The 17,305-nt window shown below is 45.2% G+C and overlaps 1 long non-coding RNA gene across 1 annotated transcript; it reads right to left on the reverse strand.

Annotated features, from left to right (window-relative positions):
* Window positions 1–1,606: 1,606 nt before the first annotated feature.
* On the reverse strand, window positions 1,607–3,155 carry LOC114613704. Its single transcript, XR_003710218.1, has 2 exons — window positions 2,704–3,155; window positions 1,607–2,438 (listed from the first exon to the last, which is right to left on the reverse strand). It is a non-coding gene; the product is annotated as an uncharacterized LOC114613704 (long non-coding RNA).
* Window positions 3,156–17,305: the final 14,150 nt, after the last annotated feature.

Raw genomic sequence — 17,305 nt, forward strand, 5'->3', positions numbered from 1 at the left:
GCTTAAATAAGTGAAGGAGTCCCTCATAGCCTAGTTCATGAAGGTGTGAGACATAGGGAAGGGGTGGAGTGGGGGGAGAGGGGTCCCGGTGTTGCAGAAGCAGAGGCATTGAGTAATGTTAAGTATTCACCCACGCTTGAGACAAGGGCTGCCCAAAGTGAGGTGACATGAGAGGACAAGTCCCTGGTGTACTGGCTCATATGAGCCACTGGCTCAGGTCCCGTGTATATCAGCGACGCAAAGACAATAGAGCAGAGGTTCTCAACCTTCCTGATGCCGCGACCCTTTAATATAGTTCCTCGTGTTGTGGTGACTCCCCCATCATAAAATTATTTTTGTTGCTACTTCGTAACTGTGATTTCGCTACGGTTACGAATCGTAATGTAAACATCTGTGATTTCTGATGGTTTAAGGTGAACCCTGTGAAAGGGGTATCCTCAAGGGGTCGCGACCCACAGGTTGAGAACCACGCGGTAGTCATTGCTGGGAGAATCGGGCATTTAAAGGGAAGTGTCTGAGACCCAGGAAACCAAGCCTGATAGATAGGACTTGGTTCACAGGAACGTTAACAAGTTAACAAGCTCTTAGATATGGTATAGGGATTTACCTAGCACTGTGGGATGTGATCTTTATGTACTAGGAGGGTCTGTGATTAGATAACCTGTAAGTCAGGTTCCTAAAGACGGGGGATATCAAGAAGAGAAAAGCAGACAAAGGGGCCTATCTGGATAACTCAAAAGTGAATGCGGCAAGATTTGCATGGAGCCCAAGTATCCAGGTTGGGGGGGAGTGGGGAAGACAGAAAGTCAGTCAGTGAGTGCTTGTAAGACTGCGGACGGCTTTAAACTATTAACAACAGTTTCCCAAATTGGTGAGACGGAGAGCGAATGACAGAGAAAGATGCAAAGGACTAAGTTTGGCTCACAGGTGTGCGATGATCGATCCCTACAGCTTGTTATGTTCATGATTTACCTGGGAGTAGAGATTGTTCATTCAGAAGACGAAGGCCCTACTGGCAGCCGGGTGTGGCCAATGAAAATTTCGCAGCTCAGCCAGCCGCAGAGCTGCCCTAGTGCCGGTCATATCTGGGATCGAAGCCCACGCCTCCTTAGTCCCAGGCCTTGTAGATGAGTGTAAACCCAGCCCTGCTGTGTGTTTTGGAAGGGAGGAGATGCAGCAAGACCCGGAAGGGATAAAGAAACAGGGTAGCTGGTGCGGAATGACTACAGCCTATAGAGAGTCAAACAAAATAGTACCCCTCTCCTTTTACACAAACACACACACATACACACACACACACACACACACACACGTACACACTCCCCGCATCTGTGTAGCCGAACCTAACGTTCTTCTGAGAAAAGGTCTGATGCAAGTGATGGGGACTTTGCTAATGTCTGTCTGTCCTCTGCCCTTCCTCCACCCCACCTCTCATTTCTTTCCCTCTCTCTGTTGATCCGACTGGTTTGGGGTTTACAGTGACCCTCCGGCTTCTATCTCCCAAGAGCTGAAACTACAGGCACGCGCAGCCCGCTTAAGCCTTTCCACGCGTTCTTTCATCTCCCAAACACTTCCCAGATGCAAATACAAAAAAATACAAAAAGCACGGGGTGTTTAGTGGAAATTTTTGTTGTGATTTTTGGCAGTCCTCTATCTGCTCGGTATCTTTTGGCAGCGACAGGAATATTTTCCTTCGGGGCAATTGCTTGTCACTCGGTTCCATTCTGGCTTGGCTGGTAACGGAGAGGCCCTGCTCACCCCTGCTACACTGCAGACCAAACTGTAGGACTCACCTAAAGGGGCGCCACCCTGGAACCTGATCTCACCGGGCCACTCAGAGACTAAAGAGTGTTCACTTATTCCAGTAGTAACACCAGAGACTGTGACACTTCTGGTGATACAGGCCTTCTAGGGATCTTGGGTGGTTTTTGTTGTTGTTGTTGTTGTTTGTTTGTTTTTTCCTGGGCCTGATTCTTTACTTTTCTCTGAGGGTTCTGAGCCCTTGCATATCCTTCTAGTAAATTTCCGTTTTCATCAAATTAGTCAAAGTAGACTAGCAACCTTATATTTTCTTGTCCCGTTACTGTGATAAAACTCCCTGACCAGAGCAGCTCAGGGAAAGAGAGGATGTAATTATGTTCACAGTTCTGAGAGAAGCGCTTCATGGTAGCGAGGAAACCAAAGGCCGTGTGGTCGCGCTGTATCTGCAGAGAAGCAGAGAGCTACCAATGCTCTGTCTCAGCTCTTCTGTGTAGGCCATCTGGGATCCGGGACACGAGCGGTGCCGCCCACATTCGGGGCGGAGCTTCTCACTTCGGTCAACTCAATTTCAAGAATGCTTCACGGACTTGCTCAGGGGCCATCCCGAACGAGATGATCTCTCTCTCACAAGCAAGCCCAGAGACTTGTGTCCTAGGTGAACCTAGGACTTCTTGAATCTGTAATGTTAATTGCAAACCTTAATTGACATGATGGGCAGTCTTACCTAGGAGTTTCAATCAATTCTTTTCATAAAGACTGTAATAAGGGGCATGCCAGTAAATATTCGTTCATCAGTGCCGGGCGTGATGGAGGCAGAGATGGGCAGATCTCTGTGAGTTTGAGGCCAGCCTGGTCTACAAAGTGAGTTCCAGGACAGCCAGGGCTACACAGAAAAACCTTGTCTCGAAAAACCGATATGAACTGATATATCTTCATACATACATGAAAAAATAAATTCATCACAGGATGCCGAGTAAGATGCTCGTGACTGTCATGCAGGCTATCTACCCCTCACATCTGTACAAATAGAGATGGACAGCTGTTTTATTTTGGATTGAAATACCAGGTGGGCAGCTATAACACCATACTATAGAGCAGGCAACTTACAAACATCAGAAAGTCATTCCTTACCTTCTGAAACCTAGAAGTCTCAAGATCAAGTTTACAGACACTGATCTGGTGCGCCCCTAGTCTCTGGCCGTGGACAGCTAGCTTCAGCTCTCCTGAGTTGTGTTTATTAGGTACTAATATACTCAGAGTGGCTCTGCTCTCAGGAACGTATCACCTTCCAGAGACCCCACCTCCAAACACCACCACACACTGGGCAGTAGTAACCTTGGATGGGTAAGGTCTGGCATCAGAGACATCCTGCATATTGTGCTAAGGGTAGGTAAATTAACTAAGTTCATACAGTTTGTAATTGGCAGAACTGGACATTGAATCCACTGAAAATCCTGTGGTTCCTCCATTACATCCGTTAGTTCTTCCTCCTCCCCCCCCCCCCCGGAATATTTTTGTTGGGAATCTAAAGATATTGAATAAAACTAAATATGTTCTTTAGATAACAAATTATCATTTGTTTAGAAGATTTAGGATATGTATATATATGTATGTATACATATTTATTTACATAGAATATATTTTATATGCATTTACATGTATGTATTGTATCTATTTATAATCTATATTTAGGATATTTTCACTTAGTATCATAGGAAGTATATACATGATCCATTACAGCGTTCCAAAAGATTTATGGAATTAGAGTGGTTGGTAACCATAGATATTAATCAATTCAGCTTTCTAGTCTTACGGATACAAAACAATGGAGTCCAACAGATGTTTATGTTGTCAAGCTGTACTGAAGTTACTGTGTGTGGATAATGAGGTTTAGATCCGAACCAATTTAGCTTAGTCACAAGACAGGTGGGACTGGTAAATTTACATAGCGCAATTAAGAGCTTCCAGCCAGAGGGAGCCTCCAGGTTTCCTCTAACAATGTATCCATCTGCCTCTGGCTGGGACGCTGACAATCTCAGCACACCGTCTTTTTCTTTACAGCCCACAGAGAAGATTTTTCAATCACTTCCTTTGTGAAGCACTGAGCGACAGTCGCACTTCAACCTAATGACACTTTTACATGCAAATGTCGAGCACTTTAGATGTCTGTTTAAAAACTAATATATTCTATTTAAAGGCATTTCAGATTGTTATTTGGTAACCAGAAGCCACCTTCCAAGCAAGCAGAAACCTTGCAGGGGGAGGGAGGGGGGTGCATTATATGACCCTGGGTATGTTTTCATAGTTAGAAATAACGCTAGCCTTGGGCTTCCGGAAAAAAATACATCCTGTGAAAGATGGCTGAGTGACTCAATGTTTTCTTTAACTGGGAGGAGAGTGGTGGTAGTGGGGGGTGTTCCCCCACAGTGGGAGCTTGTTAGGTTTAGCTTGGGGTCTACCACAGTGGAGCTCAACACAGCAAACTTTTGTTTGTTTGGACAGGGTTTCTCTGTGTAGCCCTGTCTGTCCTGGAACTTGCTCTGAAGACCAGAGACTGCCCTGGAACTAACAGAGAGATCAGCTTGTCTCTGCCTTAGGCATGCTGGGATTAAAGGTGTGGACCACCCCACTTGCTAACATAGCAAATGTTTATTGAATATTTCTTGTGTGTGACCTTTGAACAAAGATCTTAGAGAACGAAGCTGCCTTTGGCGTTTGTGAAGGACTAGTCTCAGGGCTCCTTATGGTCCTCCAAATCTATGCATGCTCAAAACACTTATATAAACCGATGTTTCCAGATAGACCCTGTACGTTCTTCTGTATAGTTTAAATCATCCTCTAATTAAGCAGAATACATAGCACACTGTAAATCGTTGTTATGCCAATAGTTTGGGGGAGTGATATAAAGGAAAAATTATACTGAATCTGGTCAGTATAATTTCTTTCAAATATTTTCATTCCACAGTTGTTTGTATCTTCTTATGCCTTTCAAAGCATGCTAGGCCAAAAGGTTTAAGCTGTGTGTTATTCTCCATTTACCCTTATCAATACAATTGGTATCTGTTTTGGTTTAGCCCTGAATGCTGGAGTCTTCCCTATCAACTATGATCATGTGTGTGTGTGTGTGTGTGTGTGTGTATGTGTGTAGGGGAATGCCCAGGGTAGAGGAATGGGATGGTGGCTAGGCTCCACTGCCTCATGCTCTCCCTAGGTTCATGCTAGGTGAAGGCTGCTGAGTTCCTTTTAGATCTAGGATTGACTATAGGGATCTCTTTCAAAACTACAACTCCCATAGTGCTCTATTGATCAGCTCGGTCCGAGGACAGGGATGCAGAGGGGCGAGTTGCCCCCATCCATGTTACTCCCTATGCCCGCCCACACATCTGGAAACAGCCTCCTCATTTAACTTCCTTCTGTTAAACTCTTCAGATGAGCTATGTGCTTCTACTTGGGGCTCCTGACAAACTCAGCCTGAAGCTAATCAGGCTTGTCTTTTAACCGCACACTCAAACTAGAAAAACAAGTTAAAGAATGCCTTGGGGGTAAAAACCAAAAGGTCCAGAATTTAGGACATTTTACTGGTGTATTGTTTTCGAAGATCATCGTGATTAAAAATAAATAATCAATCAATCAATCAATCAATGTAAGAACATTCTTCTGGATTAAAATAAGCTGAGAGGGTCCACATTGTTACTTAAGGGAGTTCACAGTCACTGTGGAAACATGTGGAAGTGTTTTCAGAAAGGTTTAACAGAGCAAGGAAGACTCACCCCAAACGCAGATGCCACTGTCCCATGGGCTGGGGTTCCAGACTGAGTGGAAAGAAGGCGATTGAGTGTCAGCCCCCACCTCTCTGATTCCTGACTGAAGACCAGTGTGACCAGTGACTTCAGCCACTGCTGGGACCTCTTTCCCACGATGGACTTTACCCTGAAACTACGAGCCAAAATAAACCCTTCCTTCCTTAAGTTGATTTTGGCAAGGATTTTATTACATCTTCCAGGAAAATAACCAGTACAAATTTATATAAACGTTGTTTTTAAAAAATAGCTAAATATACATATTATAGAAATTGAAATATCTACATTTGCATATACATAATATAAATATTACATATAAACATGGAGTTTGACTCCCAGCATCCACATGAGAGCTCAAAATTCTCTATAATTCCAGTTCCAGGGGATCCAACATCTTCTTTGAGCCCCAACCCATCGGTTACATAGCCATGCATGCAGGAAGAACACCCATACACACAGGATAAAATAAAAACTACTAACAAAATAGAGGGCTAATGTGGCAAAGTTAGCAGGTGTTTAGTGTAACCAACACAGATACATCATTTACTGGGTTAAACTTTCAACTTTTGTGTATCTTTGAACACGTTCATACTTAAATTTAATGATAGAAAACATTAATAAAGAAAAGATATTTCAGACCTACTCAAGGATGATTTCTCCGTTTCCCAAATGGCTGTTGTGATGGTTTGTATATGCTTGGCCCAGGGAGTGGCACAATTAGAAGGTGTGGCCTTGTTGGAGTAGGTGTGTCACTGTGGGTGTGGGCTTTAAGACCCTCATCCTATCTGCCTGGAAGTCAGTATTCTGCTAGCAGCCTACAGATGAATATGTAGAACTCTCAGCTCCTCCTGCACCATGCCTGCCTGGATGCTGCCGTGTTCCCACCTTGATGATACTGGACTGAACCTCTGAACCTGTAAGCCAGCCCCAATCAAATGTTGTTCTTTATAAGACTTGCCTTGGTCATGGTGTCTGTTCACAGCAGTAAAACCCTGACTAAGATAGCTAGAATGTTTCCTCTTGCTCTGTTTACTTTTCCTGCATGTGAATCTCGAGACAGTATGAAGTAACAGCAGGCCAGGTCTGCGCTCTGAGGGTTTTCTTGTTTTGTTTTTGTTTGTTTGTTTGCCTATAAAAACTTGTATAAAGTTTTTTTTCTTCCATATTTAAGCTTAGCTCTTTATGGCAAACTTAGGTGTATGTGGGCAAAGGTTTGTTTTTGTTAATGGGAGAGAGACGCCTGGGAGGCTAGATGGGGCTCAGAGAAGGGCAGTTTAGACTCCATATTTGCATGATCCGAGCTGTCTTGAGGTTCCTTCCTACAAGCAAGCCAGGGTAGACAATGGCACAGAGTCGGACAAGTCACTGTATCCTGATAACTTTGCAACCTCAGAGCAGTGCCTCGGGTGCCTCCAGAAAAACTCAAGATGCATTTTATAGCTCACAGGCCGCATCCTTGCTGGAGAGAAGAGCAGGTTAAGCCTGCCTGGGGCAAAATGAATTCTGAGCGGATTGCTTCATGAGCTCCAGGTTTCCACATAAAGATAAGAGCAATTCTCTTCCTAGATAACTTTTCATACTTGGGTACCATATTATGTCATTTCCCTCCTTTCCTTGCTCTCTGCCTCCAACTTCTCTGTCCATGTCTGTTGTCTTTTATTCTTCAGGTGAGGTCACGTTACCAACAAGCTCAGCGGCGTAGCCCACTCAGTTGAGAAACACACTGGGACACAGTGTGGCTCCCAGCAGAAGGCTATCTCCCACCCAAGAGAACACACAAGAGCGAGGCAGCTCACGTTCTTCAGGGAACTTGAGGGGACCTGTCATTCTAGTCACTTGGCAGTCACTGGGACACAATCAGGTCAAGATAGCAGGGGGCTGTGGTGGTCTGTGAGCCTTCTAGAAAAATCTCTTTTCTTGACAAAATATGTGTTTGGGAACATGTCTTTCTGTCTGTAGGTATTATTGTGCCAGGATGCCAGTCAGCAATAGTCTCCTGTAAACCCACTTCCTCAAACCAAAAAGCTCCTACTGTGTGTGCCCATTGCCATCCCTGTAGTGTGCATTCTCCCACTATGGCCAAGATCACACCATGAGTAACTCAACAGCTGGCTGGCCAGACTTCTAGTGGATGAGTCCTTCTGAGGATCGTGTGGAGACTTTCCCATTCTGATCAGATCTGCTGCTGTGCCCCGAAGAGTAGGCAGCACATTTGCAATAGCAGAGCAAGAGAGAAGCCAAGAATCCTTCATGACACCTGCAGGCTGCAGGATTAATCAAACCTGGAGTCTTTGGACCTCCGGTTTTCTTGTTTTTAATAAATACACTTACGGTTGAAAGTGGGCGGAGTTGTTGCGTGATGACTCGGGACTTGATTTTGCTGACACAGGTTATCTGTGAGTTCCCACGTAGGGGAGGGAGGGAGATCTATACTAGAACCAGAAGGAACAGTGGAAAATGGAAACATTCAGTTGGCGCTCAGGAAGAGAAGAGTGACCATAGAGGAGCCTGGAGTACCATCCGGGTTGCAAAAGAACTCTGTTCTGTCTCCGAGAGGAACAGGATGGTGGCTGAGGGCCAGCCCGGCTGCTGGTGCCCTTGCCAAGGAGGCTGAAGTTCAGGGCAGCGTTCCAGCAGGAACAGGCGCCTGAACGTGGGTCAGGAAGCCAGGCAGAAGCCAAGGCATAGGGGAAACTGCTCTGCCAGGGTTATGGGATCCAGCACAAAAGTTATATAGAGAGAGGCTAATTGGAGAAAGAGGACACACATAGAGAACACACAGAGGTCTGGACTGGTGGGGAAGAAGGGTAAGGGTGAGGCTCCCAGGATCCTACAAGGTAGAGGTAGAATTGGTTCAGATGAGACAGAATGCTGGTGGCTTTCAGGAACTGCCACTGATCGGGCTGAGAAATGCAGGAAACATTCTTTTCGGAAGCAGCCTTGTCCCATTTTCTTGGTGTTGTTATAGAACTGCATAATTTTCTTTCTAAACCTTTTAAAGAAGTGTCGCCCCTCCCACGACTGCATCTGTATTGCATTCCCCTGCATTGTGTCTGTCATTCCCCTGATGCGTGATCCTCTGAAAAGGGCTCCCTCCTCCCTCGTTGAAGAAAGGTTACAAGGTTACTCGTCTGTCTGCTAGTCTCCTGTGTGGAGCACCCCATGCTCGCAGTGTGGTTTCTATTAGTCGTTTTCCCCCTTTTTTTCTTTCTTTCCTCCTTCAGTTACCCAGCCATGTACAGGCTGATTCTTCGGACTCATAACTGGATAGTCTGAGACGGTAGCTTCAGAAAGAAGGAAATCTGTTGTGGTTGCTGCGTTCCCTGGAGACCTCAGAGCATTAATTTCTCTCTGATCCAGCCAGGAAGCCTGTCTTCCTTTGGACTGTGACGGCTGCCATCATGAGGGATGATTTTAGTCTATTCAGTGGGCTGAGTTCCATGGCAGCATCAGCAGCAGAGAGTAGTTGGTGATGATGTCAAAATAAAAGAAGAAACCTCGAAGGCTGAAGTTCCTCCGTGGCTGTGCCCCATCCCCCGTGTCTAACAAAGTTCAGCTTCTCTCACTAGCACTTCAACGCAGTGTGATACCTCAGAAAGCGAACAGAGTGTACGCTTTCCTGCAATGCGAGAAGCTACATAGGGGCCAGAGAGACAGCTCAACAGTTCAGCATGTTGCCTGCTCTTGCAGAGGGTCCAGCATCCACACCAGGGGGCTTACATCCATCTGCGACTTCAGTTGCATGGATCTGACACCCTCTTCTGGCCTCTGTGGGCACTTGCAGACATGCACATAAACATACCAACACACACACACACACACACACACACACACACGCGCGCGCGCGCGCCTTTTAAAAGTACCATCTTTTTTAAAAGTACCATTACAAAGCCATAAATTAAATATGAAGTCAGAAAACATCTACAAGTTTATTTAATGAACAAGGTCTCATCTTCTTTAAGTATAGAATAGTCTCATATAAATCAATAGGAAAAAGCCCAATGAAAAAAGTGTAAAATTAAATCCACAGAGAAGAGGATATACTTGTTAAGCATATTAGAAGATAGCTCGCTTTATAATGCTGTAGACAGTAATCAAGTTGATACAGACAGTCATTATTAATGTTGTAGGGAAGTGGCTCTCAACCTTCCAGTGCTGTGACCCTTTAATTCAGTTCCTCCTGCTGTGGTGACCTCAACCATAACATTATTTTTGTTGCTGTTTTCACAACTGTAATTTTGCATTTTTTATGAATCACGGTGTAAATATCATCATGTAAACATATTCTTATGGTCTATGGTGAACCCTGTGGCAGGGTTATTTGACTCCCCCCAAAGGAGTTGAGACCCTGAAGTTGAGAACCACTGTTGCAGGGTGAGAAAGAAGTCAAAGTGAACAGATACGAGGAGACGGTGCTTTCAGACATTACCAGTGGGGAAATAAACTTCGTGAACAGTTATTTGGAAATAGCCTTCAAAACTGTGAATATCTTAAATGCTTTACCTTATGGACACCATGGAAAGAATTTATTCTATAGACTTATTTATCTAGAGTGATTGAAATGCTCACAGTGTTACAGTAACTGCAGATTTGAAACGATGCAGATATTTGCCAACAGGGAAGTAATTAAATTATGGCATCCTGTACAATGTAATATGATGTAGCCATAAAAATGGCAATAGTCTTTATGTATACACATCAAAAAATGACCAAGATATTTTATCTATTAAAAAAAGGTGCAGAAAATTAGGTAATAAAATTAAAGAATAGATTTGTTCCTCTACGTGAAATATTCAAGAAAGATGGCCAAGAAATTGGTACTCTTTAGGATGTTGGTGGAGAGGAATTTGGCGTCTGGAATTTAGGATTAGGAGAGAGGAATCCAACCCCACCGAAGGAAGGCATTGTCAATTCAAATCAGTCAATGTTTTTCAGAAAATGATAGAAATGTTCTGACACTTTCTGTCTGAAAAGATCCGAATTCAACCTATCTGGCATGATGCCCTCCGCGTCCCTTTTCTGCCTGTTTTACTGTTTAGTGGTCGTGTTTCCTCCTTCCCCAGGCTGCATGTTCCCTCCAGGCTGAATGCTTTACATTTCTAACCTTGTTTTCCTTCTACACCATGCCGTAATCATTCAGTAGCATCTACCTGTGGACGACCAGATCGCTTCTATCGGTCAGGTTGGAGGTGGCCGCCCTTTCATCCCTGACCCAGCACCTCGTCCCTAGGAGTGGAAAAGGGTTTCGGGTGAGAGTTCAGCAGACAGCTTGTTACCTATTTGCAGGATATGAGCAGGCGTCTGCAACCTCTGACACACAGGCTGACAAAGGTGTCTGACGTCATTTTAGAATCTGGAATTGTGAGAAAGGCTGACACATACATGGAGCAGCAAGAGGAATCGACGAGTTGGCTTCACACCTCGCCTTACAACTCATGGGCCTGGGATCCACGGTTTTCCTAGTGTCACTTCCTTATAGGTGGGCTCTCTGACAGTGGGCGTGGCTAAGACGGAAGGCAATACACTGCTTTCCCCTGGTGGTACTAGGTGTGAAGCGGGTCACAGAGCCGCCATTTCCAAGTCGTTCTAGTTGCTGCGAGTCGCTGGATGCGAGCGGAAGTCTTGTGTCACATTTGGCTACGGGACGTGAGAGTCTTCCACGGCCTTTCATTTCATGATGAGTTAGGACTGAGGGCAGCACACGCTTGACCACTGGGCTAGCACAGCAATCCTCGGGAAGAAGACGGATGTCTAAATAAAAAACAAGTTGCTGAGCAACCTACCTGAACACAAACCCACTCTCGGTTCCACAAAGGAGGAATGAAGTCTGGCCCTTGTGCAATTATTATTGGATGACACTGTAGCAGTCCAGCCTTGCCAGAGCCTAGAAGGCTTGGGTAATAAAACATTACTGCAATTTAGATATTAGTGTGTTGAGTGTGTGGTCTTCAGCGAGGCCATGGAACATTTAAGAGGCGGAGCCTTCTGTGAGGTTATGTTTACTGACACCCGTGTCCTTGGAAGAGAATAATGGTTCTCATGGGATTCCAGTGTCTCTTACGTTCCCATTTCCCCATGTGACCCCTGTCTCATGCTTGTGACCTTGTGATACCATCTGTCATGAGGATTCACCAGAGCTGAGCTGATGTTAGAACGGCATACTCATGTGGACGAGCTTTCCAAACAATGAGCTAAACAAATCTTTGTTCTTTATAAGCCTCTCGGCCTCAGGTATGCTGTTACAGTAACAGAAAATGGGTTTACCACATACCAAACTCATAAGAGTGCACTGATAAACAATTTTACTTTTAGCTCCCATGTAAGAGAAAATCTGAGGATCAAGGAAAAAGCTTTAGAGTCATATGATTCAATGTTTAATGACATCTTCAAAGAATCAGTTTCTTCTAATGCTTTTGCTTTGCCATTACTGAAGTTAGCTTCCACCCAAAGTATCTTCAACCTAAACGTGAAAAAATAACTCTGGCATTTCCAGGAGGAAGAATTACTTCCATTACCCCCAGAAAACTTATTTGCCCTATTTTGTTGACATTGCTTCCTTTAATTGTGATCTAACCCCCGGGCTTAGACTGAGAAGTTTAACCCAAGGCATTTATCCTACCCCTAGCACAAAATCAGAGCAGCTCTTATACACTGTATATGTAAAAGAGGTTGTGGGCATTTTAGTAAAAATCGGAATGGATGTCAGGAAAGTATATCATATCCAAGGGATGAAGGGGTTTTTTAAGGATCAAATGAAATGAATAACACGTAAGTGGGCTCTGCACAATGCTGGCACGATGCAGCAGGAATCGTTGTTAGTTTGTTCTTCCATGTTGGATTTAGTCAGCTGAGCCATGCTAAGTCCTGGCTGTAGAGATTTCTCCTCTGGAAGTTTTGAGGCTGTCCTTTGTGTGGTGAGTAAAACACATTGAGATGTGAATACAGTGGTCACCTCTCAGTACCAAGATTCCTTTCACCCACAGCAACTGGGGTGTGTGGCCCAGGGAAGACACGGGCACCTTACACTCAGCTCCCAAGAGAATGGATGAAAAAAGGGTCAGCCCCAGCTTTTCGAGGGCGCTCTCCCTTAGTCACAAAACACTGTGGGTTAGTCACTCGGAAGTTTGGGAGTCCAGAAGAGGTTGCCTGCAAAGGATCTCATATTTCCCAGGTGGCTTCACGCATAGTTAAGAGATGTTTGGGCTAGCCTTTACCGAAGACTAGCCTCAGCGTGGAGAGGGGTTCCTGAGAGAAGGGTTGTCTGGGAGCTGTGAAACCAACGAAGCCGATGGCCCATGTTCTGCTCAAGATAGCTTGGTTGAGGTATTTTCCTCTATGACTTTCTACCTTCGTTTTTGAGACAAGGTTTCTCCCTAAGGTCAGAGCACACTGGTTGGCTACACTAAATGGCTAGTGGGAACTCTGAGGATCCACCTGTCTCTGTGGCTGCACCCTCCAGACACCATTCCTGGTTTTTTATATGGGTGCTGGGTATACAAACTCATAATCTCAACTTGCACGGCAGGTACTTAACCACTACACTATCTTTCCAGCCCCAGCAACTTAACTATTTAGGCATCAAGATTCCTTATCTGTAAAACAGGTTGATCTTCTATCAACCACTTGTGGGTCTAGTAGATCTCGAAGATACACCTTCAAGAACACTTTGGGAATGGACGATTTTAAGTAAAAAGGGTTAGTAAGCAGAAGAATACAAGCTAGTTGTATTCTTGAGTTTCGCCCCACTTAACTTGGGGTGTCAGGGTCAAGATTGATGAGGAGAGAACAGAAAGAGCAGAGAGAACATGTGGATGCTTTTTTGGTTATGGCAGCAGACAGCTCTAGGTTTACTTAGCAATTAGGTACTGATTGCCCATGTGCGTTAGTTACTGGCGCTAACGATTTAAGGTAGCTAATTCGATCCTTTTAATAAGCCTATAAAAGCTATGACTGCTGGCTTTACAAAGAAGAACTTGAGCAGGAGAATGGTTAAGTAGCTGGATCAATGCCACACATCGAGGAAGTGACGAGCCAGTATTTGACAGTCATATCCGTGGATCTTCAAGGCAAGACTGACGAGGCGATCCAGTCAAGTGGGGACCACGCAGGATGGACCAGCGCTTAAGACAAGGAAACCCTCGTCCAGGGGCTTGTAGTAACTTCCCTTTGCCTGTCTTCTAATCCACACACACCCACAGAGCACCTCTTGTGTAACTGGAAACTATGCTCGGTTTAGAATAGACCAATAAGCAGCCCCCCCCCCCCCCCCCCCGCGAAGGGCTCCGGAAAGAACCGCACAGCGGAGTGGCTTGTCAGACATCTCGTTTATCCTTAGCCCAGTCCTATTAGGAAAATGGCTCCTATTGCTTGGCCACTATTAAGGATTTTAAACATTATTGCTCTGCAGAAACGATCTGCTTACATAGCTTCCTGCCAGAGAACTGCACGGGTCCGTAATAACCGACGCTCATCTACCCAGTGATTTCATTTCAGAGGCAACCACAGAGTGGTTCTGAAATGGCAATAATTGCCAATCGCTCCGGGGATTAGCTTATTGTCTGGCTACCGCTCTGGAGACAGTGGGCTCTAAGAGGCCATTCAGTGAGAGCGGCAGACAAACTAATTTTTATTTTTTTCTCTCAATGGCTCTCAAAGTGAGCATCTAATTCAGAGCCCATAAAGGTCTGAAAGAACTTCTGAGGTGGAGTTATGGAGCAATTTAGAAAGCCAAAGGTGGGGCACCTTCTTAAGTGGGATGTGTGCGCTTTTAGGGGATAAGCATCGTGAGACGTAGAATGTAAAACAGCCGCTGAGACCATGCCTGCATCCAAATTTAAACAAGTTACACCTCTTTACCTTGCCAAGTATTGTGAAAATAAGTATCTGTAAATCACACTCTAATCTGCTATAAGGATGTTGTTTGAACTAAGTCTCTCCTGAGGGGAGGAAACTCCAAAATTTTAGCACTTTGTTAAGAAGGTGCTAAAGATCAGACAAACTGTCTGCTTTCTTCATTTAACACGCGCCACGTGACCTTCTGGGTGAAGCTGGGTTTTCATCACTTTGCAAAACTCTTCCTTCTCCTCAACCATTTTCAAAGGCGCTACTCTATGCCTGATGTGCTCCAAGCGAGAAGATACAGCAATGAACAAACATGCAAATGTCACTGACTTGTGGAAACCCAGTGTGTGTTTGTGTGTGAGTGTGTGTATACATGTGTGTGACTGTATGAGTGTGTGCATGTGAGTGTGTTGGTGTGTGTCAGTGTGCATGTATATGAGTGTGTTCATATGTGTGAGTGTGCGTGCATGTGAATGTGTGTTAATGTGACTTTGTGTGAGTGTATGCATGTGTGTGTGCATATGTGAGTATGAGTGTGTGTATGTGTGTGAGTGTGTGTATATGTGTGTGTGCATGTGTATGTGAGTGTACATGTGTGCATGTGTGTGTGAGTATACATGTGTGCATGTGTATGAGTGTGCATGTGAGTGTGCATGTATGCATGTGTGTGTGTGTGTGTGTGTGTGCTGGCTAGTGTTATTTTGGTTTAGAATGATTTGGGGAGATGTGTATCCTTTTGGGGAGCCCTGCGAGAGACTGTCTCAACCAGGATGATGGTGAGAAGTGAGGAGACCATCTTGATTATCGGTGGGACCATTCCTGGGATGGGAAACCCTGGACCGAATGAGGTGGGAAAAGCAAGCCCCATCAGCACACGTCCACTCACTGCCCTCTCTTCCCCGGCTGTGACTGTGGATGCAACGTGACCAGCTGCTCTGTGGGTTTGCTGCGGGTTTGCTGTGGTTTTCTCACAATAAAGATCTGTATTGTGAACTGCAAGGCAAAACAAATCCCCCTTTCTCTTATGCTGTTTTTCCCAGGGTATTTTTTATCATAGCAACAGGAAGGAACCAAGCCCGACAGAGTTGATGGAGCTAAACAAACAGCCACAGCATGAGGTAGTATGGAGATGGGGCTGGGGGACAGCTGTGGGAAGAGAAGGGACGAGCCTACACACATTTGGTAACACAATTACTCTAAAACTCAGAGGCGTATAGCAATAGTTGTTTAATTATGGGATAGTTTCCATGTGGCAGGAATGCGGTGGGGCTTAACTCGTGTCTCTGCTTCACGTCTTCTCAAGAAGTTGTATCTGCTGTGGAACAGTTGGCAGGAACCGACCTGTGGCTGCCTGTTGGGCAAAGAGAACTCAGTGCCTTGCTGACTAATGGCGGGGTGGCTTCCACTATCCCTTGGTGTGAGGAGTTCTATACAGTCACATATGGTGTGATAGTCAGTATCCGTCAGAGTCAGAAAGCAAGAAAAAAAAAATCAAGGAATGTACCTAAGATGACAGACATAGCATTCTTGGAGCCTAATTTGCAAAGTAGCATTCCATCATGCCTACTTTATTTACGAGAAGCAATTTGCTGGATCTCATAGCCAAGAGTTAGGGGCAGCATGATGGTGTGAGAACCAGAAAGTGGGGGATGTCGGAGATCATGTGAGATGAAGCCCTGCTATAGTCAGTAAGTCTTTAATGAGATGACATTTAACCCTAAAGAGGAAAGGAACATGACTGTTGGCTGCCTGGGAAAACAGGTCCAGCCACAGATGCACCAGTCCAAAGATTAAGGGGAGACCAGTCCAAGAGGCGGACCTAGAGGCAGCACTGGGTTAGGTGAGAGGGAAATGGATGCAGGCCACGGCGGGCAGTTTGGATATTTTAATTTCATGTGAGGACTTTGGGAGATTGTTAGCGGAAGGATGCTCTGATGAGGGGTGATCAGAGAGGTAACAGACGTGAAGCGGGCGGCATCTGAAAATGCTTGTTTAAAGATCTGACAGGACGTGCAGTGGTTCTGTGTGAACTGTGAAGACACACAGTTAGTCAATGATGATTGTTGGGTGTGGGGACCTAACAAGCGAAACGGCACGGTTTCCCTTCCTTAAACTGGGAAACACCGATGGAGGACAATGCTTTGAGAAGATGCGGATGAGAGGTTTTGTATGTGCTCGAATCTTCCCAGTAGAAGCTCCATAGAGTTGCTGCAGGTCATGAAGTCTTACTTTACCAAGCCTCTTGGCTGCTGGAGATGCTGGGTTTGCCTTTCCCTGCCTATCTGGGTGACAGGTCAGCTGGCTGTCTATGCTCTGGAGTACCTGGAGACTGCTCCTTTCCAGCCCACAGCTTTAGTTCTCGGAACAGAAGATCAATCAGCACAGTAGAGGAAAAATAGAAACATGAGAAATGTGAATGTGTACTGTGCAGAAGACAGACCTCACAGGGCTAAGGGGGCAGCTGTCTCTCTTTTCTTGGTTCCCTTTGATTTTCTTCCATATCCCTTGTAAGAGGCGCATGTTGATGCTGGAGTCGTCTCTGCTGAAAGAGCTACCCTTTCTCTCCCTCATGGAGCTCTACTGTGCCTTGTAACCTCCTGAATCCTGATGTCAATGGAGGTTCTCTCTGCTTAGGGATTTTGGTGTGAATAGGGAGTGTGATGGGGCAGGATCTACTGTCATTAACAAATGTTTCAATTCCAACCGTCCCTGAATGGAGTCTGGCTACTACCTCCTCCCTAGTGTACTTAAGTAGTAAGAGAAATTGACCATGCTTTCTTAGATTGACTAGCAAAGATGGCTGTCAGCCAAGAGTGGCTAACACAAATGAACTGAAGCTACACACCAATTACTCTTGTGTGTGTGTGTGTGTGTGTGTGTGTGTGTGTGTGTGTGTGTGTGTG

The sequence above is a fragment of the Grammomys surdaster genome, unplaced genomic scaffold, assembly GCF_004785775.1.
Source record: "Grammomys surdaster isolate TR1022 unplaced genomic scaffold, NIH_TR_1.0 126271, whole genome shotgun sequence".
NCBI lineage: Eukaryota > Metazoa > Chordata > Mammalia > Rodentia > Muridae > Grammomys > Grammomys surdaster.